Here is a 20183-nt window from a genome sequence, read left to right as displayed (position 1 = left end):
TTAAGCAAAAGCATTCTGGGTTCTGATGGAAAAAACACGAAATGGAAACAGTTATAAGCTGGCTAACCAACCAGCTATTTTTGCCATGAAGCTTATTCTGCTTGAAGCTTATTTTGATATGAAGCTGCTTCTGATATAATCCCAACGGAATCCATGAATTATACTTCATATTTTAAACTAAGGAAAAAGAATGATTACACATGTATTTTTTCCCAATGAGCTCACTACACCCTCTAAAGATTTTAGAGCTCTTCAACTAAAAGTCTAGTTCTGTGAAGGGTGGCACTGCATCTATTCTAGCAGACAGTATCTTTTCCAGAGTATGTTTAACTATTGCTTGATATGATTTCTTGATTTTCTGTGGCATGTTTATGTAGACTGAAATGGGATTTAATTAGCTTGCTTAATCAATAACAGGTTACAATAGCACATGATTAGGATTATTGGAAGTGAGGAGGCGACCAAAAACTGTTAATGCAATAACACGGTCAGCAGCTCAACCTCTTGGTGCCAAAATTGGTGTCAACTCAGTCAAATAATTAATTAGCACAAGGGAGAGACACAGTATGCACAGTTCAGAAGTGGTTCTTTCATTACAAATGATAAATTAGGATATATTTGCATTCCATAAGTTCTGGGATTTTTGTTATTGTTAGACAAACAACAGAAGAGAGACCCACTGAGAAATATGAGGTTGTATTTCACAAGCTGTAATGCAGGAGAAAACAACAAAGAACTTAATTTACAAAAAGATATTTAGTACAACTCAAATCTTAAGAGCGGAATTATTAAGCTGTACTGCATGCATCTTTCACCATCTGTGACACATCTTGTTAGCAGATTCCACAAACGGCAAGGAATGCCTATTAAAGCTGGAAAAATGCACTCATTTGCCAATCTAAATGTGGACAATATTGGCCAAATATCTGAGGCCAGCTACTCTGATCTATCCCAATAAAAATGCTTAATCTATAAATAAATACCACATCCTACAGCTCAGAGCTTGGACCAGCTCTTCAGAACGCTGTAGCGTTAGCAACAGCCTAACAGCAGCCACAGCAAGTTTGCTCTCTCACCTACAGATTTCCACAGCGAGATTTTTTGCAATACTGTCACACTGCAAACGTTTCAGGGAAGAGAAATGTTTTGTGTTTGTTTGGCACTGAAAACACTTTGGGTATACACCTCAAATGTATTTGTTTCCTTTGCTAAGGCATCCATTAAGGTGAGCAACAAACATATTTTGGGCCTGGGGAAATCAGAAAAAGGTTCATATATTAAACAAGATTGAAAACCCATGGAAGGAGTCCTACAGACAACTGAAATGTTCTTAAACCACAATCCTACTACTATTCCTAAACATTAGTTTCCAGAGGAACTCACTTGGATTTAAAATTAGCTGTAGTATAAACTGATAATTTAAGTTGCCTCTGCATTGGCTTATTCTATTAAGTTACAACAAACTGAAGTACTCAGTATTTCCTCAAGCAAGAAAATTATCTGTAGACTCAGCAATTCTTTTCATCTTTCCTATAAAATAGAAGACTTGAATTGGAAATATTTCCTGAATATATGATTTTACGTACAGCACAGTTAATAAACCCAAATGCAGTCTATCATCCTTTCTTAAAAGACGTATGACTAAAACGCATGTTGGAGGAGCATTAAGATGTAGGGCTACCCATAAACCAGACTGCATTTTGATAACAAATGGAAGTAATTTTATAAGCAGTGTAAAATATACAGAATATTTACTACCTTTATTAGTGTAGCAACACACACACTTCTGAACCAATACTTTAGCCTAGAAAACAGTACGGAGGATTCTAGGACCACAGCATCAATGGAGTAAGCGGGCCAAAAGGCTTGGTTTCAAAAGACTTCTATGTATCAGTCCCATACTATTGAAAAACTTGTGTCTTATCACAAAGGAGTTTTTAAATTCAAGTTTTTTACTTCAGCAAAGTAGTTTACTAATATTATCCTTCCTTCTCCTCTAAGAATTAGCTAGTATTTGTTTGGCAGCATTGGATTTTTAAGACATCTAACTTCTACAATTTCAGAGTAATTTTCTTTTAAAATAACTAGCTGAAAAATAGGCTGATCGTTCTCAGGAGAAAGACAGGGAGAAAAGAAAGAAACTAATTGAGATTGTAATAGAAGCTGGCTTCTACCCAAGAATTCTACCAACTGAACCACTGAATTAATTGATTGGCCTGAATTCTCATTATGTATTGGTGCAAAATTATACTGCCCAATTAGGTTGGTAATCTAATATTTTAACTACACCTTAGATTTTTGTACAGTACCCAGTACTGAATTCCAAGAAGTAATCAGATAATCACCTTGAACTCTTGCTCACATTTTTAGTAACTTTTTACTTATATTTGTATCTGTTATTTTGCTCCTGCCTTAACTCAAAATCCCCTTTAATTTCTCCCTCCCCTCCAATTTGAAAAACCATGCTGGGAGCATAGCATAAGAGTGACATAAAAGTTTTTTGACACAGTCTACAAAGGATGCATTAATTCACGGCCAATAACTCAAAATTACGTTTCCAAGCTAATGGTCACCAGCTTCCTCAGATTTTGCTGAAACAAAAACTCGAATGAGAATTATGTGCCCAATTATGAGATGTAGGCCTCAGCTGCACAATGAACAACCTAATACACTTTTGTAAGCAATCACTAGAACTTTCTCAGACTGCATTTGCTTTAGAAACAGCCCGTCACACCTTTCCACCCCTCAAATAGATTGCCATTGAATAATGTTTAAGTTTAGGATCTGGTTACAAGTGAGATGCAATGCATTAGTCTGCTAGGGCCAACATGGTTACAAATGCATTTCCAGATGCTCATTGACAATATGGCAAATGTCTCAAGTCTGTTAGCTAGCTTTATCATGGAACAGGAAGGTTCTTAATGGCCGTGGGAATATAAGGTAAACGAAAACTGTCAATTCAAAATGACTTTTCCTTTTATAAATTAAACTCTATATGAATGAATAAATCAGTACTTGCTTTCTTCCACACCTAGTCAACAACTATACTTCTCAGTCCTGGCTGGGGTCAGGCTGAAAAGGAGGAGCAGCAGGGAAAACAGAACTGATGCATTTGCTCCTTGCATTGCTACAACAGGTCAGTCCTCAAAATACCCTGTGAGTTACCCTTTGCCTGCCAGCTGGTCTGCTGTGCATTGCTCCTATTGGAGGACAACATGTACCAGAATAAAATCTGAGCTGAATACACATTTTAACCCGAAAAAAGTAAAGACACTAGTGCTAGAGAATCCAGAGAATAAAAGAAAGCCATGTACTGTAGACCAAGTCCTGACAGAGTTGAAACCTTGATTTTGGGGGCATCAAATTTAACCCCTATTAGCAGATCTGATCTGGTTTCAACCATAACTTCTAGATACTGTGTGAGAGAATACCTATTGTCGCATCGTGAGATGTATTGTTAGTGTATCACATCTTACGCTCAAACAGTAAGGACAGGGGGCAGTAAGCATCAAGCCCCCAAAGGCGGCTATTCAGCAAATTCTTACTAGAGTTAGCACTTCCAGAAAGCAGCCCTCAAAAAACTGATCTTAAAAGTAAACTTTAACCTTTACAAAAATGGAAAAAGTATTTTAGCAGCCAAATGATAACTGAAGTTGCTATCTTTTTTCCTGAGACTGATACTTTGCTCATCATAATGTTGTAGTGCTTGGAGTTAAACCCTAGCTGTCTTTTGTTAGGACCTCTAGAAGATAAGGTGGAAGGAAAACACTTGGTTCTTAAATGAAACCAGGTCAGACAGACACAGAGAGGGATGACACAAAGCAGAAAAGAACGATTGTAAACATGACTGCTAATATAGAAGGAAAGTACGGAAGTAACATAAAATCAAAAACTTTCTTATGCTTCACTCACATAACAGGTCCAAATTGGTAAGCTCAGAAATAAAAGAATGCATGGCTTGTTCTCTGATGCGGCTCTGCATTGAAATGCAGATTTCTGCAGAAGTCTCCTTCACTGTTCTCACTTGCCTCTTGGCTAATTTAAACCACATTCTACCATTAAAACGAGCAAAGAAACTGAAAGCTCAGAATAAACACCAAAGGCTAACTGAAACAATCAGCATTTATACTGGTCTAATGCCAGTTATGCTCTATCTAGACAAGAGCAAAGGGAAATATTTTATTCTGGTGCACTTGGAACTGTCGAGACGGGGCCTGTGATTCTAAATCTCCCTTTGCAATCTCCCTGCCATCAGTGGTTTTCCTGCCATCCTGTGAAGACAGCAAACACAGACTTGTCTGTATTTGAACATCATATTAAGAGGAGATAAAATAATTGCACAGAACTTGCTCTCTGCTGTGCTTAAGTAACATGAAAAGTAAACTCCACTCCCTAATGTAAGTGTACAAATTGTGGCACATAGTAGAGCACTGACACAAATATGTTTTTATCACCCTACTTACCAATGTAGGCTGAGCAGACAATGAAATCAGAAGGAATTTAATTCAGAAGAGATACTAAACAGGACGTGTATGAGTAACAGGATCTGGTTTACAGTGTCTTGCACTTTGTTAAATAGATACCATTCCTGCTGCTTCACAAGTAGGAAAAGCACAGTGCCCAAAGACTACACATAACGACCACTCCTTAACAAAAATGGCAAATCTGTGGCAGCGTACATGCTGTTCTCTTAGAGGTCCAGATATTTTTGGTTGTAAAAGCAGCTTTCCCTGGAGCTTTTCATCAGTAAGGCTATAGTTTGCTGCTGGCTGGGTTTTTAAAGGGGGAAAGGAAGAAAGCAGCTTCAGTTCCAGGCTAACAATGTAAAATAGTCAACACCCAGTGCTCTAACTCATTTCCGTTCAAGCTAGACTGAAATTACCTAGCATGGGTACTGCTGAGCAGGGTCACAGCCTCTTATGGGCTACCCAGGCTCTTTCAAGCACCTGCACAAATACTCAGGGAATGCTGTGTAGATATGCCCTAGAATATGAAACAACACCTCGTAGCCCCCAAATCCTGTGAGAGTTGGAAATGACTCACCACACGGGTTTGCTGCATTATGTCCTGCTTCCTCATCATTTTGACTACAAATCTAAAGACACATAGATGATAAAAAGCAGTTTCCTGCCATGGTCCATGTGTTCTCTGATACGTACACAACTAAAGGTAGCTAGATGCAACTGCCCCTGGAGCTGCCTCCAACTCTGCCTTCAGCACCAATGGGGAGAGCAGGGCAGTGCAGTGGCCCTGCTCACTGCTGCTTCCCTTCACCCCCTTCCACCTCTCCCAGAGGCAGCTGCGACACAGCCCCCAGCAACTGAGGCCAAGTCACAGGCCTTGGCAGCAAAAGGCCGTGCTCCCTGGGGCTGCAGAAGACAACGCTGCCAACCTCGCCTTGTGGCATAAGGCAGGGTATAGACATTTCCGCACAGGCGACATGCACAAACCCCAGCAAGACACTGACCAGTCAAGCTCCAGTATCATGAGACGTTCAGTGTAACTATTACGTGTTGAATATGCGTTTTCCAAGGAATCTCTAATATTCTCTACAATCATTTCTATTATCATTCTTTTAATCCATGGTTTACATGAGGCAAATTGCAGGGGAACTGCTTACCCTCTTTTTTTCCCCCGTGAGAAGAAACATATTCCTGGCCCCAGCGTCTCTCTTCTAGGAATTCGACTTTGAGGACACGCATCCAGTGAGCCTGACACGAGCCTGCTGTTTGGGACAGGAGGAGCTAGAGCAAGCACAGAGAATTTTCATTTTTCTGCAGGGGCTCAAGGTACACTTGGAATCATGTAGTCTCCCAGGAACATCAGATTTTTTTTTTTCTTTGATAGAGTATTGGCTCTTTGGTATCCTACTGAATCTATTTAATGCATGTATGTGGTGAATTTATTTTAAATTCATACTCTTCTAAGTTGAAGTTTGAAGGAGGAGAATATTTCTTTTGTTCTTTTTTTTCCCCCCCTCCCTCCGAAGACTACTGAAAAGTAGTCTTGAACTTTATTTGGAATAAACAAAGTGCAATGAGATCATCTTAATCTCCTTAAAAAAAAAAAAAACTGGGTGAAATTTGTCTTATATAAAAGACAGATTGTGCTTTATCACAGTAAGGATTTTTTTCTGCAGTTTTACTTTTGAAAATGTACAGGTGTATTTAAGTACGTAATATTTCTAACAAATCAACAATGACTAGTCAAAACACATACTGACCATATTTATGAAAAGCCCTGTAGAAAATGTATTAATAATTACTTTACACCGAATCTAGCTATTGGATTTCATGCTATCCAAAAAACCCACAATCAATAGAAATGTTATAACGATACTCTTCCATTTAAATAAAGAACCTTGTAACGCAGGTACAACTACTTAGGATTCCACTGCAGTCAGAAAGCTTGTGCTAAAAAGTTAAGTCTAGCTGGTAAGTATACTTTTCCTTAGCAATGACAATTTTCAACCATATTTAGGCATGAGCCTTCAGGTGCTAATAACCTCCTCTCAGGTTTGAACCTTCTCAATTCTAGTTAAAGATGGCGATTACTGCAAATGCTCAGATTTAGGATTAGGTTCACGCTGCATTGCAGCAAGAAATCTGCTACACTGCAAAACTTAACCATATCCATTTAGCTCTAGAGGAACTGGCATCTGAAGGCATGAAGTAATTTCTCTGAACTAATTAGAACACTTTGAGGCTAACTGGGTTCTGGGGGAAGACAAGGAGGATATAAATTATCTTATGCCTATAATGAAAATACTTGCTATTTTTCTGCATGCCTCAAAAGACACCATTGGGAGCAGCAAGAAAAAAGTAAGGTAATTATCACAGAGATTACCAATAGTGTTTTAAGAAAAAATAGCAAGATATCAGTAAGAGAAGTATCCGCAACTGTAGCTCCTTCCAGGCTGGTATGGTTTACGTTTCCTCTACTTGAACCCAGGAATAAAGGGGATCCAAGTCACGGCATCGATGAGGGAGGAAATGAGTGGTTTCGGTTGGGAGCACAACAGACTAAAGTGTGAAACAATCCCAAGAAATTTGAAGATGCTTTAGAAGCTACTAAGTGTGGATCTAGAAACACGGTTGGCTGTTGTGAACCTGCAATGAAACAAAATAAAAACTGAGCTTAGGATTTTTATGCAGTGCTAGGTTTGCTATGCATTTTGGGCTGAACAAATTGCTCTTCACAGGCCTTGTAAGAAAAGATGGTATCAATCACAGTTGGGACATACTTGGAAAATTCAAGGGATCACACCTCAGAAATCATTTCCAAAACAGCTGTAGAGCTGGTGTCCACCTTGAATGAGGCTCAGAAGGCCTATCCTGCCAGCAGAAACACAGGTAAAAAGGACACTTGAAGGGATTTAACATGGCAGCTCATTTGAGGACTCCCAGAACACTGCCAATACTGACCAAAGCTATTAAGTTCACTAAGTCCAAAATGTCAAAAAAGTATTTAGTGAGTTTAGAAAATCCACATTAAAAAAAATACAACTAAACCTATTATCAACACTAGATCCCACTTGTACTACTATCTTTTATTCAAAACCAAGCAACTCATTCGTCTTACTCATACATGATTTGTCTTATGCAAATTATTACCTAAGGCCAGGGCTAGCTTCTGAGACAGGCATAGTAGGCAGCAAGGTAGCGCAGCGCAGCAGTCCGATAGGAAATGAAAACAGCAGAAAATCAGCTTGCCTGAACACCCTAATCCCAGCTCAGGGTACAAGTTACCTGAACTACTCCCAAAGGCAAATAACAGGCAGCCCCAGCTCTGCTGCCTGTGCTCCTATCCCCACTCTATGGCTGCCTTCACCCTTGCTTCTACTGTTAGAAACCAGTTGCTGTCCCCTCCACTTCAGTTACATTTTTTCACTGAGACAGTGGTTTCATCCTCATTCTCAGGGCAGCAAAACCCAGTTTTGCCTACATTGCTGGCAAGTCTTGAGCCAGCTTGGACAACGGCTGTTTCCCTCAGAACCAAAAATTAAGTAGGTATTCTATTACAGATGCACACAATCCACAATTTGCAATCACAAAACCAATGGAAAAAATCTCATCCATTTTTCCCCATGTTTTGTTCTGAGCAGGACCGCAGTACACTATGCGAGAACCCGAAAGCCTGTGAACACTTAACAGGGCTAGACATACAGCAAATAATGCATGCTAATACAACTAAATAACCACATATCTGTTTTTCCTTAAGTTTAATAACTGCACATAAGATTTACTTTTCATTTACAGAGGAACAAGAGCAGTCAGTTCAACCTCCTAATGCCTTCAGACTAGAAATAGTCAAGTCCTGCACACCAGTGCAAAGAGACAACCCGAAAACATGCAATTAAGAGGTTAGGATTAATCTCTACACACGCAGACAATTTTCTTTCGAGGCACTTCACGTTAAAAATTTTATACAAAACCTGCTCTCAGTAATATATTCTCACCGATTTAAGTGGGAGACTTAAGTTCTCACCAACGGCACCAGAGACACCTTTTTCATTTTTGAGTGTGCATTACTGGAACATTAGTACAATGGGTAATTCTATACTAAAAATAATCCCCCCAAAGCTTTAGGAAGAAAGTCAACCAGAATATAAAGAGTGAAAGAGAAGATGCTTCTTATCACACACGAGGACTGCAAAAAAAAAGCAAAACCAACCAAACAGCAACAAAAAAATATTTTAGCTGTACAAATAATTCAATTTCTCTTCAGAATGCCAAAGATCTAGGAGTTAGTTTTGTTATTCCTCTTCTGTGTTACCACTTTTCTTAAACAGCATGTAACAGAAATGAAAATGAGGTGAAAATGATGAAAAAGAAAAATGCCTCACTTCAAAATTCCAAGATAGAATTTTAAAATGCGATGATTTCAAAATTTCTGGTATCAAGTCCTTCTCTTAACATGGAAAAGACATAAAGAGGTGGAGCTCCTGTGTGTTTTTTTCTCCTCCTTTTCTGATCTGCAATTTTGCTGGCATCACCACAAGGCTGATTCTGATTTCAGCATCACATATGATCTCCTTCTAATCACTCAAGGCCCCTCAACAATATTGTCACGATAGGATAATGGGGGAAAGTGGAAGAAGGACCCTCGAGATGTGACTAGCCTATGCTGAAAGTGAAGATACCACGTAGCAGCTGTCACAGGAATTGTTGGTAGGAAAAGTGTAAGCATACACTACCGTTCATCTGCTGGTTGCCTTACTTAGGCAATGCCAGATGAAAAACACCACCATCTGCAAACACCCAACTCTAAACATAATGTGAAGAGAAGCTTCTGCCACACAACATACACAGACAGTAAACAAATTAATGAAACTAGTGCAAACCCACAGGGATCATATTTTCCCCGCAGTGTAAGCAGCGCTTCCTTTAAGAGGAACAACAACAAATAATAATGCTTGTCGCCTGCATATCACTGTTCATCAGACACCACTTTCAGCACATGAGTTATTCAAGGTCCACCACAGCCTCAGATTCCAGAGTACCTAACTTTGAGTTTATTCTGCTACTGTAAGTGGATTTCACCCTTTGCATGACTACTTTCCCAAGTGACTCTCATTGCAGATTTGGTCCCAAATTTCATTTTTTCATTGCATGACATTGGTGTAATGAAGAACTCTCTCATATGTATGTGTGAGAGATGTTCATAAAATTCAAAAGGAAACGGAATGCATCTTCAGCAGTCTAGATGACTCCAAAATTGCAGCATTGTACACGAGAACATAAAACCAATAAATCTATTTCAGTATCCCTGTAGAGGCAGATGAAAGAAGGAAACTAACTAAATACAAATGCAGATAGGAATGTGAGATTATAATAAAAGAAAATCTAATGATTAATTATCTATAGTGAACATGAATATAGTAATGTTTTTATTGTAAATATAAAAATATTTTGACTTAAAAATGATTAATCTTTGAAAATGTTTTATAATATGACTACAGAATAACTACCACCTGTTTTCTCTATTTTTGTTAAATAAAAGAAAAATACCCCAATACAATCAAGGAATTCTCCACGATGGAAAATAATGGAAATTCTTTTCTTACTTAAAAGACTAAGCTTTACCTGAAAAGGAGGAAATTTCTTAGTACTTCAGTACTTCAGGGTGAGTATTAAAAAGTCACAGTATTGGATGATTACATTCTGATAATTCAGCAAAAGAGGAAAAAAACCTAGATTTTAAACTATGATGCCTTTTTTTTTTTTTTTTTTTTTTTTAAAAACCTCATACTCTTAACAGATGCATATAACACACAGAATTAAATATATCAGTATATGGTTGTCTTTTTTTTTTTTTTTTGAAAAATACCATAAAAAACAATTAGATTGGGTTATACAGATCTGTAACAAAACCTAAAAATTAATTCCTTTGTGTTGAAGAAGAATAGTCAGGTTGGACATGGGTCTCCATGTAAACAGATATACAAAGAGTAAGAACGTATCAATTTGTGCACTTTATTACTTCCCTAAATTCAATTACAGAGACTAATATTCCTAATGTCAACTCAGATTTATTTGTTCTAATTTAGACTTACCAGTTTCAGTAAACCTCACAAATCTTCGCCAGTACTATACAAACTGATACAAAACGTACTAGTTTCACAAGACATGTAAGTAGGAGGTCTTGTCAATATTTTTGCCCACTAAATTATGGTTCTTAGATGAAGAATACATTATTAAAAGGATGCCAAATTCAGTGCCACCTCCACTTTAAAAATATATCAAAGTATTGACCGTTTCACAGGATTTCAAAGAAAAAGAAATGATTTAAATTAACTTCCCATGCCTTCATCTGGTTGTTTCCACACTTAACTGGAAGCATTCCCCACTGTAAGACAACCATTGTGTGCAGAATTAAGTTCATACCAATTAGATGGCAATGTCTTTAAAAATGAAAACCACCACAGAACAAAGAAAAGCTCCTATGCTCCAGGGGAAACTATGCGCCTTCCAAGGAAATTCTCTTGGTTTCCATAACATTACAAATAGAGTGGCAGTTGTTCTGGTAGCAGCACAAAGGAGTAAGCTACCCATGAGTATATAGATATGTAAGATAACAGCGTATTAGTTTAAGTGATTTTAAGCAGCTCCAAATCGTGTATAATTTTGGGGGGTGACATAGATGTACCTAATGGGGAGAAGGGCAGCATTTTAACAGCAAAGTGGCAGCTATCTGAGACATTTTGACAGCATAATAGAGAAGCTGGCAGAATGAGGTGGCCTGCTTCTCTTTTTAGTGTTAATTTTAACCTCCAAATTAGCCAACTAGTTATGAGTGTTAATAGCCTCTAACCTTCATCTACCGATTTGGAATATTATCCTTCATATCAAATGCTGCTGGTCTAATTTATAAGCTATTTAAGTTTAAACAAATAATAACAACAAATCCTTTAGCACATACTAAAATTCTCTACAGATGTCTGCAGAAGCAAAGTACAACCATTGCAGCTTTGGATGGACCTTGAAAAGTGTATGTTGGTTTGGCAATGGAGGAGGAAAACTAGAGTAACGGTACACAAGCTCAGGAACAACTACGACAGACTATGCTTGCTTTAAGCAAAGAGGTATTTGTAATCAGATGCTACATGGAGCAAAAAATATCCAGATGAAATATAAGATACTAGCAGGGTAACATGAGCGAACAATCATCTACCCATGACATTACAGAAGCTGGCTAAAACAACCGAAAAAAGGTGGTGATGGTGGTGAAAGATTTAAAGATATAGAGCAAAAATGAGACATCAGAATTTGTGAAGGGTTTTACTACATTTCTGGAGCTCTTCAAGGAGAAGGGGTAGTTTACACCCTGAAATAGGCAGGATGCCAACGCCCATTTGCAGTTATCTGCAAGTCTCCCAGAGTTTCATGAAAATGGTACAACCGTAGTAAAGAAATTCTTCTGCTAATCCTGATTTCTTGCTTGCCAAAGGATAAAATTGAAAAACTCAACATCCACAGCAAGATGGGAGGGAAACGGGAGTCACTGTTTTTAGGGCTGAAAACATTTAGGTTGAAAGGCTTTACATCTCTAAGAATGCTTTATTCAACCAGTGTGCAGACACTGTGAAGATGCTGAGAAACCTTCCTTACTCCCAAATTACACGTAAATTTTTTATCTTTATAAGCATATTTTGTTGATTAGGGCTAATCCAGCATTGTTCCATAGCATTCTTAAAATGACATATATATATATATATATACACACACACACACACACACATATACCCTTTTCAAAAGCAGGACAACAGGCTTGTAAAAAAAAACCTGAGCCAGTAAACAGGCTGAGACTATGATTACATAGTTTGTTTTTTTTTAATAAGTTATACATCTTTTGTATCAGAACAAATGCCATGAAAACATTTTTATTTGCTGAGAAACAAAACCAAAAGCAGCAAGCATATAACAATACAGTCTATTAACTTGTTGCTAAGGGAAAAGTCCCAGCCAAGGGGGAGAAAAATTGGCTTAAGAACCTGACAAGAGACATGAGACTGTAAATCATCCATTTAAAAACAGGCCTCTGAGCTCTGAGTGACACTGTTGGCTAGATTTTCCTTTTTGCTATACAACGCCTTCTCCCACTTACACAGTCATTGCTGAGAAACTGTCTGGGAAAGTCTGCTAATGACTAATTAAAGGGATAGCTTGTCAAAGACGGCACGATGACAGTTTGACCTACCTCCCCCATTTTTATACTTCCCCCAAACAAGTTGCTGCTTTGCTGATGTGTGTCATAACCATCATATCATTTAAATATAATTATATATATGGAAGTAATCTTTCCACAGCACGCATAAAGAAAGTATAAATATTAAAAAAGCAGATGATTGCAAATGACTTGAAAGAGCAAGTGATTAAGCCTAATGCTTGTAATTTAAAAGGCACAGGCAAAGCACATTCACCTACACATTTGCAGAGTACTCTTTAGCAACTACAAGCCAACATGGCTCGCTAGATAATTTTAGTGTTATTTATCCTATAAAGAGCACTAGCGAAGAAAAAAAAGCTAAATAATCCCGGCCTCCTCTGGTGTCCAAATTCCGATGGCATATGTCCACAAGTTCTACATGAATACTACAAAGAGCACAAAAATCAATTTTCAACTGATTATATGATACATGTCCACTTCAAAGGAGACTGCTATTTAAATATCTTTAGGTAGTACCTGCATTGAATTCTGTACACTGTTGTTATGCAGTAAAACATATTTAAAGCCATCCCCCTAGGAGTAAGAACAATAGCTTTTTCTTTCTTTTAGTGCACAATATAATTTCACACATCATTATGCATACTCAGTATTTGATATGGCTTTCTGTCTGCATTTTTCTTTTTATTTACATTTCATACTCTCTCTTTCCTTTTTTTTTTTTTTTTTTAAAAATCTTCAGCTATCGCGATATATTATATGAATCTGGTTTGCATACAGTATGGCAGAAGTAGTTCACTGCTTGCTAGCTTGCTTAGCCCTAATTACTGGCTGCATCTGGTCATATCCCTCCCTTGGTCCCAGCAGAATACCATGGCAAAAGTGCCAGAAGTCATAGTAATTAGTCACAGTCTGACAAGAGCAAGAGACATATTTGTTCCACAAAACATTTTTTTCCTTGAGGGAAAGTAAACTCCCAAACACAAACTGCAACAAAATTCTCTGCATTTGGGAATTAATTGATTATCACTGTGGAGATGCTGAATATAACGTCCAAACAGCACTCTTTTGGAAAGAAGCTGAGTTGGCTACAAAACGGAACAGAAAAATATCAGTGGCACAGTAGGAGTATAGATCTGAAAATGAAATTTACTGTTTAACCACAGCTTGTCAATTCTCTCGGAAATAAGTAACAGTAATGCCGACTGTACCATGATTACAGTGTATACTTATTCAATAAACAGAGAAGCCAAGTTAAGTCAGTGTGTATTTAACTGACCATTTAGGACTCTTCTAAAAACACATTTTTCAGTAGCTCTCTCTGAAGGAGCTCAGATAATCTCACCTATAAATATGAGGGACTAGTATCAAAATAAGCTTCTCTTTAATGATGAGATTGAAGGTTTATATGCAAGTTAACAGGTTTGATTCAAAGCACTTTAATTCAGTTTTTACATCCTCATCACAAAATGAATAATAAGCTGTTCTCTTTACTATTGATATAACCATAGGTGTCTACGTGGAGGAGCTGAAATGTTGTAATTAGCAGGAGTAAGCAGTCAAGTTCCTATTGCATTACAGTTGGAAAGTATTCCTCCAAATTACAAATTACACACACAGTATTGAAATTAACATGGGACACAGTGCATTTTTTACCTTTGAACACACTCTGCTCTTGATTGGCAACTCTGAGTGAAGATGTGCTCCATCACAGACCTTTCTGACACTCACAGGAGTGGTTCTTGACCTTCTTCAGGCAAAAGGATCTACTGCTCTATCACAGTATGAGATTCACCTTTTTTGGGTGATGGTCTTCAAGCCCCTGATTGCATATGTGAAATAGAAAATCATTCCTTTGTACTCAGCCTTCAGTAGCTGGCTTTTATATGGTAACCTCTCTCTATGTTTGACATTTTTGTTTTGCTGAACACTTGAAACTATTGCTGACATCCAATCCCAGCAAGGGTCAGAAAAAGAAGAGAAGCTGTCCAAAACATTGGCACTGATATACGTGTCCCCAAAGATGTTCTTTAGTCCTGAAGGCTTAAAGAATTGATTTTTCTTTTATTAAATAATTCCTACTTTGCCTAGTTATCATTATCTTTCTTAAACATCTGTCATACTGAGTATGTCCATGCACAGTAACATAATGTGGAAGAGTGAAGCACTGAACTATCCTTTCATAGTGGCCAACATCAATTATGGCCCGATTTTGGGGCAAGGTGAGCATATATAACTCCCACTGACCACTGAGTTTTGTAAAGTAGGACCCGAGCCAGAGCACAGTGGGAGAGATTAACATCTCAACAGGTTTCACATGAAAGCCTGTGATCTCAGGGAAGCCATTCTTGGCTTTTCACTGATAAAAACACTGGGAGAAGCACATCTCTGAGATCAAGGATGCCTTCTTACGTGTGTTCCTCCAGAAGAGTTTGGGGAAGCGCAGAGCCCGAGTCCGACCACAAGCAAAACACATCAGTCAACAGTTAAAGGAGAAAGCAAGTGAGCAACCCTAACATCAGCAGCTTGTATCAGGACAGCTGGGTGGTGAGCCAGAAGCAACAGTTGCATTGTGAGGGTAGGCATGCTGCATGCAACATCCTGGTGACAAAGAGTAAGTTGGTTCAAATCACTTACTTTGCATATGAATAGCCTAAAGATCTTGATAATATAAAGAAACAAACCTAACAGTATTTTTTCTGCATCTCCTCTGGAATGACTATAACTAAACAGTTACTGTTTATTTAATATAGGCTTTTTATTTTTTAATATTACAGAAAATCCTTTTTAGTAGTGTATGCTAATGCAGAGAATAAAACAGATTATAGCCTGAGCTAACAGTTCTATATATTGTTCTGGTTGCTGAACACATCCCCAGATAAAAAAAAATTCAATTGCTTACAGCTTGCTGAATTTTAAACAGTTGGGCTGAAATTCTTCATGCCTTATGTCTGCCTCAAGCTGACTTTTTAAAAATCTGAAATTAAAATAGTTTCGCTAAGTTTAAGAATGATGTCAAAGCAAAACACTCTTGGACAGAGTTCCCAAATCAACCCCCTTCACTTGGAAATACTAGTGCCTCTGTGCTTTGGAGTTCGAAGGTGAGAGAGTCCTCTTGGTTTCATGGCTAAGTCCTTTGTCATTCTTATGGAAAAGGAGCCAAACCTGGGCAAATTACAAGCCACCAAAAAGCCCCCTACAGGCAGCTTCATGGCAGATGCATTTGTATTTGGCCTCTACATGTTCTTAAAGTTCTTCCTATGTACTAAATGAGTTCTATTTTCTCACAGCTCAAATGCACTTACCATGCCATAGGTGGCTGAGCAGGACTTCTCTTGCACATGCACAGTGGAGTGAATCATAACACAGAATCTGATAACCACATATTTCTCCCCAAAGCTCCTGTTTCATTCAGTGTCCAGCACAGATACTGCCCAAAGAATACATCACATCCATATAGTAAACAATCTCGCTATCTGTACAGATCTTTGATAAGTAGAAACTTGAAGATGTCAAACGAATGAGGCAATGAATTGGGAGAAAAGCTAGTCTAAGTTACTGACATCTGAAAATCAGATGCTTGCTTCTACCATCAAGTTTCTAATTAATGGCAGTCAAGCCACCAAACCTCAAAATTTTCACAGATATCCACTGGTTTTTACAGTCTACATTTTCAGAGCTGAGAGAGACATTTAGGGTTTGATAAAGTGCAGAATGCTCAGGATTGCAAATGAAGCCAGCTGGATCTCTGCTTTGAAGAGTATAAAACTAACCTCTCAAAAGGCCATGGGTTTCACATACCAAAGTTACTCATTTTTGATCATTTGAAGTCTTGGCATCTCTTTGCCTCAGTCCCCTAAAAGTGAAACAGGCACACAGGACCGTTGTGATGAAGTGATTATTTTGGGGTGTGCTTACCACAGCATAGCACTATGAGACTGAATGAAGGTTGCAAGGAGAACTCTAATTCCACCAGTTCTAACCAAATTTGAAGCTGTAATATTCTTTTAATATAGCTGTTGAAATGCAATTCTCTGAACACATTAACACAGTAAACATCATAATGTGCCATTAACCTTTGTAATCCAGACATATTAGGTATACATGCATATTCTAATAATGTGCTCTAATTTGATCATCATCTTATTTTACTGGAATCTGTAGACCAGAATTTAAGTTAATGCAAAAAAAAAAAAAAAAAAAAAAAAAAAAAAAAAAAAAAAAGGAAAAGAAACAAACAGCTTATCATTATAACACAACAGTAATTCTTCCCATTCGCGACAAATTTCTAAGTGCATATGGCATATTTCTAGCTAACATATTCACTGCGTGGTTTGCTTCTGAGGCCTCAGAACGGAAACAAAGCGATTGTTTATCTTTTGGCAAACTGCAAGGTTCATACAGACCAGCACTCTTCCAGGCCTGTTTGCAAGAGGAAGAGCCAATGTAATCTGATTGGAAAGTTAATAAGATTACGTACACGCAAATACATATCATTTCTGTGCAACAGGGAAGAAACGATATACACCTTTACAATAATATCTATCACTGAAAAATTATAAATTTTTTGTTTACATGTGCCTTTCCATCCCAGTCAAGAATTATGAGATCATGCATCTCAGCTGCAACTTCTGCTGAAGTACAAAAGGACAGTACAATTAATTAATGGCTCCTCTAACTGTCAAAAAGTGATTATACAATCCGTCTTTGTGGTAGCAGCATCAAACATTGTCCATTTCCCAAGAGGTAGCCTGAAGGACAAGTAACTGAAAAACTGAAAACGTATCACTGGATTAATGACAAGATGTCAGAGGCCGAGAACAAAATTTTCTTATACTGCCTTTACAGTGTCACCTGCGTATGAACAGGGACCAGAAATTACTGAATTTTACCACTGTCCTAATGAAAGAAGATGAAGATGGAATATACGTTCCCTTGGCTCATCTTTTAGCCAGGGGCCACTGTTTCTAATGATAGATAAAGCTAAATGACAGCGAGCCCCAGAAAATCTAGTCTTCTCTTTTAGCAATAATCAATGCAACATTATGCTGAGAGAGATCCTAGGGCTGGAAAAAAGCCATTAGCACGCCGTTTTGTAGATATCCTCCTGGTTTTAGTTAATGACAAAATAAAAAGATAAAAAAGCTGAGCTTGATAGGTAGCAGCTTCACTTGAATTCAAAAGCAAGACAAAAAAATTGGGGCAATCTAAACAATCCAAATTCAAGACTTGAAATATACTCAGAAATAAAAGTTTGTCTTAAAATCCTATTTTTCAATTCTTTTTGGGTGGATACCATGTCCAAAGCATTCTAGTTTTCTTAGGTCTTGGCCACACACTTAAGATCTGATTTATTTTTCTTCAAGTTCCATTTTGTGTGTTTTTTCGGATGAATTTTTAGTTTGAACCTATATAGAAATAAAGGCTAGTCATGGATCCGAGACTGCACAAAGGTTATTAAAAAAACTTTTTAATTAGAATATGTTCATTTTGTTGCAAAACCAGATAATGACACCCCTGAAGACATGGTTGGAAATCTACAGAGTGTGCTTAGAAGCCCCAAAGTTTCATATTCTGAAAAATTACACTCCATTGTTTTTATTGCAGATGGGCAACGGTAGAAAAGTTAAGAAGCAACTAATAAAACAAACTAAATAACAAACCAGTTCAAATACTTAATGCCATAAGTGACCATTTGATCCATGTTTTCCCTTTGAATCCCATCAGAAAACATTCAATTCTGAACATCCTGATCAATAAAAATTGAACACTATATGCAGAATCTTCTTCTTCTTCTTACAGGCATAACAAACTGCAAATTACATGCAGGCAAATCTAATCTTTTTAAAATGGAATTTTTAAATACTATTTTCTAAACAAATTTCAAGTTTAAACTGATGCAGTAATCCACATCTCTAAAATCACTTATCTTGAAGAGCATGTTTTAAGCGATCCAGCAGCCTCTGTCAAGGTTGTGGATAGAAACCTGCTTTAGATGACCACAGCTAGCCGAAGTTTGTACTTCCTGCAAGAGCAAGTATTTTCCGAGTAGAAGACGAAAGGATGATAAGAAGATCTGGGAAGAGAAGAGGGAGGAGGCTACCACTCGACAGGAACATGAACAGATACACAACCAGAAAAAAGAATGGCAGAAAGCCATGGCTCTGGGTTATGTATTCAGAAAGGAACTACTGGCTACCAAAAAAAGGGGGTTAAAATTAGACAGCTATGAAATCCTTTTAACTGGCAAAACATTCAAGAAACTACATTGCTGTTGGGAGAATAACTCAGTGTACCAACCATTACATTGGCCTAAAAGGTCACAGTTCTTCAAAACAGCTAACCAACATATAGATCTTGTATATAAGAAGCAACACAATAGAGAAGAGATAGGATAAAGTAAACAGAAATTACACTTTTCTGTTTCAAAGGGCTAAATATTAAATAGATGAAATAAATCCAAAGGTTACGTACTCATGCATCCACACAGAACAACACTTGACCTGCTACAGTCTGCAGTAACGGCGCTGAGGGAGTTGATGTGCGTATCGCTTAATAAGCTCTAGCTTGTATGTGGTTACTTCGATTTTGGCTCTGAGGTTGGTACTGCACATTTCTCCTAGGACCACTGCTCTTTCAGGTCAAAGCAATACATGTGATATTTAGAGTGGAATGTATACAAGCATATGAAGCAATTTTCCTGCTTCTTTTACATAACAAACATCCACCACGCTCTTCTCCACACACACGGGCTGTTTATAACAGCCTTAACACGCACTGGAACGCAGGCGGGTCCTTTACCACAACAGATGCAGAGATACTGCAATCTCCATGCTTCCTTTTGCACCTCCCATATATTCATCCAAAACGAAGAACACTGACCTGTTTGAAAGGACATTCCTGGGCACGTAACGCCAACACCCGCGTGATTTTGAAGTCTTCCATCATAACCAAGAGAGATAAAGTGGGGAACTCTCACCTCCCACAGAGTTCTCCAATTCTGGCATTGAAATCTTCCCTTCCTATCTCCTCGAGGATCAGCAGCTATGAGAGTCTGGTGCAGAAGAGCACCCATTGCCACAGTACGAGAAGAGAAAGCTGCTCAGTGCACCCCACATCTTGTAACACATCTGATTTTGCAGATGAAGGTATTTTCTACCTATGACTAGAGTGCTAGGAAATCTTTTCATTCATTCTTAGTTAGCTGAAGAACTAATAGCATATTAAAATAGAGACTGTTTGAATGGATTAATGCTTGTCATTACACACAGAAAGCTTAAAAATCTGAAAAGGAACTGACCACTCTCATATGTAACTACAATCTCAACAACTGCTTATGAAAAGTATTGTATATCATACAATTCATTAGCTTTTACATATTCAGATCATTTGTATAATCCCCTTCCTCAATATCCACTTAATTGCCGCATATAGCCACCACCAAAAAGCTGCTGGCACTTCCGCTGGCTGTGGACATAGTAACAATATTACCTTTCAAACCATCTTCAGGGCAAGGT

General features: G+C 37.9%; 1 protein-coding gene across 1 annotated transcript in view; it reads right to left on the bottom strand.

Moving 5' to 3' along the window:
• CCSER1 (coiled-coil serine rich protein 1) overlaps nt 1–20183 on the bottom strand; it is a 712792-nt gene that overhangs the window by 184174 nt on the left and 508435 nt on the right. The window lies entirely within an intron of this gene.

This window comes from Dromaius novaehollandiae, chromosome 4 (assembly GCF_036370855.1).
Source record: "Dromaius novaehollandiae isolate bDroNov1 chromosome 4, bDroNov1.hap1, whole genome shotgun sequence".
In the NCBI taxonomy this organism is placed as follows: domain Eukaryota; kingdom Metazoa; phylum Chordata; class Aves; order Casuariiformes; family Dromaiidae; genus Dromaius; species Dromaius novaehollandiae.
Note: the sequence above shows the minus strand (reverse complement) of the source record. Positions and strands in the feature narration are given on the sequence as shown.